The sequence below is a fragment of the Mus pahari genome, chromosome 17 (genome assembly GCF_900095145.1).
Source record: "Mus pahari chromosome 17, PAHARI_EIJ_v1.1, whole genome shotgun sequence".
In the NCBI taxonomy this organism is placed as follows: domain Eukaryota; kingdom Metazoa; phylum Chordata; class Mammalia; order Rodentia; family Muridae; genus Mus; species Mus pahari.
Window position 1 is genome coordinate 29360538 of NC_034606.1, and position 7854 is coordinate 29368391.

A 7854-nucleotide genomic window follows, 5' to 3' on the forward strand; every position below is an offset into this window, starting at 1 on the left:
AGGGAAGGGAAGGGAAGGGAAGGGAAGGGAAGGGAAGGGAAGAAAGCAGTAACAATAAAAATGGCTCCAACTGACATTCTGCTATACCCACAGATCAGCTCCTTGTTCAGTCATCATCCAAGAAGCTTCCTCCTGCACTAGATGGGAACAAATATAAAGACCCAAGCCAGACATTATACAGAGTGAGAGATCCTGGGACACTCAGCTCTAAAGAGGGTGTCTGTCAAATCGCTCTCCTCAGTGCTCAGGGACTTCTGCAGAAGAGGGGCAGAAAGAATGTAAGAGGCAGAGGGAACAAGGAGCACCAAGGAATCAAGACCTTCAACAGACCTTCAACTACTCCTAAGAGTAGGTCGCATGCCCAGCAGTAAATGGACAAGAAATGAACTCAATGGTGTCTTTGAAGGTTCTAGTCTCCTAATGCCATGTCAGGGCACATTGTTTCTATTTTATCTTATTTTTCTAATTGTATTTAATTTATATTTCTCAGCACTTTTTAACCCTATAGAAGGATAGATGATATATATATATATATTACATATATATGTATATATATATATTATATATTATATATGCATATATATATATGAAAACATTAAACCAGTTTAGTGTTTTATGGGATTTCTGAGTATGCCAACAAGTGGGTCTTTGCATGTATGTCCCTTGTGCCTTTACTTGGGCTATTTTATTTGTTCGTTTAGTCCTACTCTGATGTATTGGGTTTTTGTTTTATTATTAGTCCTTAGAAGCCTGTTCATTTTGTAATGAGATACAGGAAGTGGTGGATCCAAATGGAAGGGGAAGTAAAGAGGAACTGGGAGGAGTAGAGGGGGGAGAAACCATATTCAGGTTATATTACATGAGAAAAAAATCTATTTTCAAAAAAGGGAAAGTTTATGATATGTTGTATATTATATATATAATATATACATATTTCTTTGAGATAACTCATTACATACCTATAAAATCTATTTTCAAAAAAGGGAAAGTTTATGATATGTTGCATATTATATATATAATATATACATATTTCTTTGAGATAACTCATTATATACCTATAAAATACATTGTTACCAGAATTATTTAAATAAATTTACTAAGAACATTTAAAAGGGCTAGCCTGCTCTTGGTCACATGGTAATAAAGGACTCTCTATTCCTAAACTTCAAAAAAAAAATTCTTCTGCCTAACTGCTAATGAGTATAGTCTTATTTTTGGAGGGATGAAAACTATTCTCAAATTAATTACGATGTTTGAACATCTCTGTCAAGTACACTAAAAACCACTAAATTGTGTGTTATAAGTGAGTGAGTTGCAGAAGATACAAAGCATATCACAATAAATTTTTATTTTTGTTATTTCATAATTTGTTTTCCAGTCCAGGCATCACTGTGCAGTTCTGGAAGGCCTGAAACTCTTTGTAAATTAGAATGATCTTGAACTCACAGAGAGTCGCCTGCCTCTGCCTCCTGAGTGCTAGAATTTCAATAAATTTTTCAAAAAGAGAAAGAACACTGGAGTCTGCCCTAGAATATAGGTTTGACTCCTGGCTGTGCAACCTGGCATATATTAATGTACATTTTCCATGACCCCTTCCCCCCTTCTCTGTGACTCTAGTTCCTCATCTGCCAATTGGGTTAAAGCAACATCTCCTACAAACGGACAGTTAGGAAGAATTATTTTTAAAGTAATTTAGTAGTTCCCAGGATATACAAAGCAATGTGTAAGGATCGTGTTCTGTTTCTGCTCTGCATTCCAATTGTTCGGTGTTATGGTTAAGTGCCTGACTCAGAGGAAGTAAAGTTGATTTCTTTTTCTTTTTTTTTTGGTTTTTCGAGACAGGGTTTCTCTGTATAGCCCTGGCTGTCCTGGAACTCACTTTGTAGACCAGGCTAGCTTCGAACTCAGAAATCTGCCTGCCTCTGCCTCCCGAGTACTGGGATTAAAGGCGTGTGCCACCACGCCCGGCGTAAAGTTGATTTCTAACGGTTGTAATTCAGCCAGGCACAAGCAAGGACATGAATGCAAGACATTTCTGCTGGCAGGCTTCAGTCAGTCCGAAGACATGAAGGTTTCCAGTGACTTGGTTTGAGTTCTAGTCACCACCTTGTCACATGGTTACCCTAAACATAATTCCTTCACTTCTACCCCCAAGATTTGACTGTCTTAATCCACATAAAACTGACAATTTCAGATCTATCAAACTCAAATGGTTTGTTTCAAAATTGAAATAATTAATGCTGTGGATGTCTTTTTTTAAACTGCCATCTCTCCCTCTCAGAAATGGGTTTTGCCCTAAAGATGGTCCAGGTGTCTCTTTTGCCCTTGAATCCCTCTTCTTCATCTCCTTCCACGCCCTGCTCATTCATTCATCTGTGCATCAAACACCAAAAGCGGGTGAGGACTGAACCCACCCCCCAAGGAAAGGAGTAGCTGTGCTCCAGGCCAGCAGATCCCCTGCTATGTGCACAGCCTGGGGCACATAGTCCTAACTAGTGCTTGCCCTTTCACTTTGGCTCCTTGCTGGGACACATTCAGGATACATTCAGGCAGCAGCCTCCTGCTCATCAGGTCTTCCAGACCCCAGGGTGGGAAGATGGAGGTAGGTGCGCCCAGCCTGCCAACCACCGACTCTGAAAGCCTCTACTGCCATCTACTGACCAGTGGGGGAATTCATGGGCAAAATGCCAAGAAGGTGAGTTCCTCACAGTTAAAAGTTGTAATAATCAGTTCTGGCAGCCCCCTTTCCTAACAAATGAGGAAATCCCAAGACCCGCAGAAGTAAGGGGCTTCTAGGATGGCATACCATCGGCCGTAGCAGCCTATCTCCCCTGGACCCAGATTGGTTCTGCCCACCCGCAGTTTTTCCATTTGAAAATAGAGCCACACTAGCCTGCAAGAAAAATCCAAGACTGGGTCTACGTTAATATTTGCCTTTCAGGGACCCTGATATAGCTGTCTCTTGTGAGGCTATGCCAGTGCCTGGCAAATATAGAAGTGGATGCCCACAGTCAGCTATAGGATAGAACACGGGGACCCCAGCTAGAGAAAGTACCCAAGGAACTGAAGGGGTCTGCAAACCTATAGGTGGAACAACAATATGAACTAACCAGTACCTGCAGAGCTCGTGTCTGCATATATAGCAGAAGATGGCCTAGTCAGCCATCGTTGGGAAGAGATGCCCCTTGGTCTTGCAAACTTTATATGCCCCATACAGGGGAACGCCAGGGCCAAGAAGTGGGAGTGGGTGGGCAGGGGAGCAGAGTTGGGGGGGTATAGGGGACATTCGGGATAGCATTTGAAATGTAAATGAAGAAAGTATCTAATAAAATAATTTAAAAATTAAAATTAAAAATAAATAAATATTTGCCTTTCAGCCCAGAGCTCGGTGCCACAGGGCCAGCAATGCCCTTCAAGGACAAGGTTTTGAACTATTTGTTTTTAAAGTATTTGCTGGGTTTTGTTTTGTTTTTTAGAATATGAAGGTACCAGGTTTGTTCACACATGTTCTCTCTCTCTCTCTCTCTCTCTCTCTCTCTCTCTCTCTCTCTCTCTCCCTCTCCCTCTCTCTCTCCTGTAATCCCAACACTTAGGAAATTGAGCTACCAGGCAGGAAAATCTTGAGTTTGAGGTTAGATTGGGCTACAGCAAGACTCTGTGTGTGTGTGTGTGTGTGTGTGTGTGTGTGTGTGTGTCAGAGGTTGGTGAAGTGGGGGGAGAGAAGAAAGAAAGGCATAAGGGAAGGGAGAGAGGGAGGGGGACAGGATGGGCCATGTTTATTTTACTTTACAACATACTTTAAAGTTTTTGCCATTTACATGCTAAGTATATTATCGACTGCATTTTAAGTGACCCTGATCATCCTAAAACTGATACCTTTTTAAAAGAATGCTGACTTTCAAATGCGGACAAACAATATTACTTGCCCAAAACAAACAAACAAAAAATCTACCGTAAGAATAAATACCCTAAAATACAAAAAGAAAAAATTAAGATAATAAAATATTACAATAAAATTAAAATAAAGCCATGTATTATACCTCCTTTTCCTGTTTGGAGGAACCATTGTTTACTAATGGAAAAGGAAGGTCTCCCTCCCAGCTAAGAGTGAGACAGATGTGACAACAAAAAAAAAATACAGCTTTAGGCAGCTTCCATGTGCAGCCCAGCCTCTGCAGCTCGTGCAGGCTATTTCGCTCCGCATCCACTTTCTCTGTTTCTAGACTCACTACTGAGCTTGGGGGAAAGAGGGGGAAAAAAACTCTTACCAGGATCTTATGTGTTCTAAGTCCTAAACCCAGGGACTGTGGGTTCTCTGCCAAATTGTGATCGCATCCTGCCCAGGGATGTGTCCAGCAGGCACCTTTACAAATGACTAAGATCCACAGGCATTCTTGTGCACTGCTCCAGCTTCATCGGCTGGCCGGTGCATCTGTTGGAATGGTAGCATGGCAATATCATCTCTTTGAAAATCCCCACGCTCACCCGTCCTACAATCCAGTCCCTGCTTCCTGCAAGTGAGTGTCACCAGGCTGCTTGCTCAGAACAGACTTTGGCGAAATCGTAGAGCACATATGGAGGGTCCCTGCACCAAATTCACCTGGCAACATCCTCTTGTATCTCACTGACAACTTACTGCATGCTTGAGTGGGGCTATCTTAATTAAACAAAGAAGGTTAATGAGCAATTGCTCCCGAATGCTCAACTTGTATGTCTGGTTTGAAAATATACAGAGGTCTACTTAAAGAATCAGATGGAAGCAAGCTAGTTAGCCAATCACTATCCAAAGCAGACCGTCACCTTCAAACCCTTAAAAGAAAGATTCTTTTAAAACCAATTACCCACATCTTAAGTCAATTTGAAAATGTTTATTTTATTCAAAATAGGAGCAAAAGGAATAAATGAAAAAATAGAAAACAGCCGGGGGGGGGGGNGCACGCCTTTAATCCCAGCACTCAGGAGGCAGAGGTAGGCGGATTTCTGAGTTCGAGGCCAGTCTGGTCTACAAAGTGAGTTCCAGGACAGTCAGGGCTATACAGAGAAACCCTGTCTCAGAAAAAAAAAAAAAAAAAAAAAAAAAAAAAAAAAAAAAAAAAAAAAAAAAAAAAAAAAAGAAAAGAAAAAAGAAAAAATAGAAACCAGGGCTATTTTGTTGTTTTGGTTTTTTGTTTTAATTTTGGATTTCATTTCTTTTCCTTGTCTATTTTTAATGATTTATTTATTTTAATTTTATGTGCATTGGTGTTTTGCCGGCGCATGTTTCTGTGTGAGGGTGTCAGATCTCCGGGAACTGGAGTTAGACAGGTGTAAGTTGCCATGTGGGTGCTGGGAATTGAACCCAGGTCCTTTAGAAGATCAGCTAGTGCTCCTAACCACTGAGCCATCTCAACAGCCACTGTTAACCCCTGTATGAATCTCTTCCCCCATTCATCATTCTGGTTTTTCAACTTTATACAAAAATGGTTCCATACAAAACATCCCACTGCGCAATATTTGTTTAAGGTAGCAATAAATCGCAGATACCTTTCAATCCTTCCAGGTTCCTATGTGACAGCGTTTGTGCTAAATATAGAACATGCCATTTACAAAAAGTTGAAGCCATTTAAAAAAGCTGGACGTGGAGTCACATGCCAGAACACACAGATGGATGAGAATCAAGAGTTCAAGGTTATCTTGAGCATAAAGTAAGTTCAAGGAAATCTGGAGGTGCCAACAGGATCATGTGCTGAGTGTTCTGAATGCTAGACATTCATTTGCATGTTCCTGTGAATGTGTGCATATGTGTGTGTGCATGTGGGCATGTGTAGGCCAGAGGTCTTGCACAGGTATTGGTCTTCCAGGGCCATCCATTGTATTTTTTTGACACCAGCTTTCTCACTGAGACCTGGATCTTGCAGATTTAGCTAGATAGGCTGGCCAACAAGCCACAGGAATCCTCCTATCCTTGCTTCCCTGGTACTAGGATAACAATTATGCACCGCCACACCCAGCTTTTTATGTGGATGTTGGATTCAAATGCAGATCTTGAGGCTTGAGTGGCAAGCGCTTTACCTTCTGAGCTGTCTCTCCAGCATCAACTTATTAGCATATGTTAATTGCACCTAGTCCTGGGATTCAATGTGGCATGAATCCCATGCATGCACTGGGCATGGCATGCACTGATCAAGTGCGAACACCCTTCCCAATCCAGCCCCCACCCATTCAGGTCTGGGACAACTGATAAGTCTACCTTCAGATTGACTTTTGTAGTTCCACACATGAGAGAGGACAGACTCTACTTGTCTTCCTGTGACTGGCTTGCCCAACGTCCTTCAGTTCCATTCAGTTGCTGAAAAGAACAGGATGTCACTCTTTCCTTACACTGCATAATACTCTGCTGTACACACTGCATACATTCTTTATCTATCCATCTGGCATTCTGCCCTGTGGCCAGTTCCATATCTTGGCTATTTTGAGCAGTGCCATGATAAACCTGAGCATACAGTTGCGACATACCCGTTGCATATTCACCTGTAGCTGGAGTGGTTGGATCATATGGTAGATCTATTTTTGGTTTCCCGAGGAAGGTTCATACTGTTCTTTATAATAGCTGGATTAATTTACATCCTTACCAACAATGTCAAACTCGATCAGGTATGGCTTCTTGCCCTGTCAACCATCTTTTTGTTTTGTTTTGTTTTTCTTAGTATTCATTAGTTATTTTATTTATTTACATTTTCAAATGTTGTCCTCCTCCCTGGCCTCCTCTTGACCCCTACCCTTTCCCCCTCCCCTTTGTCTCTAAGAAGATGCTCCCCAACCCACCCACCCACTCCTGCCTCACCCCTCTAGCATCCCTCTACGCCGGGGCAACAAGCCTCCACAGGACCAAGGGTCTCCCCTCCCATTGATGCCAGATAAGGCAACCCTCTGCTACATATGTAGCTGGAGCCATGGACCCACCTATGTAAACTTTTTGGTTGGTGGTTTAGTCCCTGGGAGATTTGGGGCATCCAGTTAGTTGGTACTGTTGTTCTTCCTCTGGGGTTGCAATCAATCCCCTTCACCTCCTTCAGTCCTTCCCCTAACTCTTCCACTGGGGTCCCCAGTCTCAGTCTAATGGTTGGCTGTGAGTATCTGCTTCTATCTTACTCAGATGCTGGCAGAGCCTCTCAGAGGACAGCCATACTAGGCTCCTGTCCGAGAGCACTTCTTGGCATCAGCAATAGTGTCAGGGTTTAGAGTCTGCAGATTGCGTGGATCCCCACGTCGGGCAGTCTCTGCATGGCCTTTCCTCCAGTCTCTCCTCCAATTTTTGTCCCTGTCCCTCCACTCTCTTCAGGCTTTATCTCCCCTCTGCTGGGTATTTCAGCTAATGTCACCACCATTGGACCCTTGGGAACCTCTTGCTTCCCCGGCACCTGGGACTTTCTAGTGGTCCTCACAGCCCCCCGGCCCCCAACCTCCACTACTACATATTTCTATTCATTCTCCTGACCCTCTGGACTTCTCTCCAGTCAACAATCTTAAGTGTCAAGCTTGGAAAAAAAAAAATTGAGCTAGATGTCAGGAGATCTGGGCTATAGTCACACTTACTCAATTCACCAACCAAAGAATCCTGGCTACAGGACACATTTTATCTGAGCCTCAGTTTCCTAATCTGTACACTGTGTTAAGGCTGCCTTGCCAAGTCTAAATTGAAACAACGAAAGAAATAATTACGCTTCGGACAACCTCCAGAGATCATCGCGAATGCTGTTGAAGGTCCATCAATGGGGAGTCTTAACACTTTGAAATACCTCGAATAATAATTATAAATAGGGAAGGAATTGTTCAACCCAGCTAATTTTAGAGATAGAGAAACTGACTCCCTGG